Here is a 316-nt window from a genome sequence, read left to right on the forward strand (position 1 = left end):
CCGCTCGCAAAAATCGCTTCTTCGCTTTGTTCTAAGATCTTCACAATAAACATTCGACGGAACGCGATATTCGGAAAGGTCTCGAAAAACCGTTAGCAGCGCGACACGCGAAAAACATTCTCACGAATTTGGTACGGGATTCTTGAGACGGGCGCCTCCACGGCTGCCACGTCACAAAATATACAGTATGTTTGATAAGAGCGTGTACGGAAAAACTTTTTCCTCGAAACCGTTAGAGGGGGGATATGAACGCTAGCCAATAGCGGGGCTCTTCTCCCAAGATGCTTTGTCTAGAAAGCCTTAGTTATCGTTTGAC

The 316-nt window shown here is 46.8% G+C and overlaps 1 protein-coding gene across 8 annotated transcripts in view; it reads left to right on the forward strand.

Moving 5' to 3' along the window:
- Positions 1–316, forward strand: part of LOC116852385 (protein phosphatase 1L-like) — a 291,241-nt gene that overhangs the window by 180,082 nt on the left and 110,843 nt on the right. The gene's annotated exons all lie outside the window — the stretch shown is intronic.

Source organism: Odontomachus brunneus, unplaced genomic scaffold, assembly GCF_010583005.1.
Source record: "Odontomachus brunneus isolate Ranch 3 - 2012 unplaced genomic scaffold, Obru_v1 Obru_scaffold_221, whole genome shotgun sequence".
In the NCBI taxonomy this organism is placed as follows: domain Eukaryota; kingdom Metazoa; phylum Arthropoda; class Insecta; order Hymenoptera; family Formicidae; genus Odontomachus; species Odontomachus brunneus.